This window comes from Odontomachus brunneus, unplaced genomic scaffold, assembly GCF_010583005.1.
Source record: "Odontomachus brunneus isolate Ranch 3 - 2012 unplaced genomic scaffold, Obru_v1 Obru_scaffold_251, whole genome shotgun sequence".
NCBI classification, from domain to species: Eukaryota; Metazoa; Arthropoda; class Insecta; order Hymenoptera; family Formicidae; genus Odontomachus; species Odontomachus brunneus.
The window spans coordinates 137,434-137,941 of record NW_022639701.1 but is presented as its reverse complement, the minus strand read 5'-3'; positions in this window follow the sequence as shown (position 1 = coordinate 137,941).

Here is a 508-nt window from a genome sequence, read left to right as displayed (position 1 = left end):
GTGAGGCCGACACAGATAAGTTTCACAGTACCGCTGGCCGCATCCGAAATTGCGTCCGAACGAGCCGAGCTCGTTGAATCATAAAGGAAACTCCGAGGGCTAAGGTCCCGTGTACGAGGACCGACGGCCGCACCGCATACACCGACCCGATTCCAATCTCCGCGTTAGGAGATCGAAGGGAGCGCCACTAAGGCCATATTCCGCGTGCAGCTACGCTGCAATGTCAACGCCCGCGAACATTATATGATTCCGAAACGCCGCTAAACATCGCTGGGAAAAGTGTCCACCGCACTTAAGAGACGCGACGCCGAAAGAAACGTCATCAGCATAGACTCGCGAAGACGCGACACTGACGTCGTCCGCGCCCCGCGCACCGCGCGTCACATCACACAAATCGGCGTCTAAACAAACCTCTGTCAGGCGATACAAACAACCAAAACCAAAGGCGTCGACACGTATTGTTCGATATATATTGTCATTATCATCAGCTTAGTATTTTAAATATATT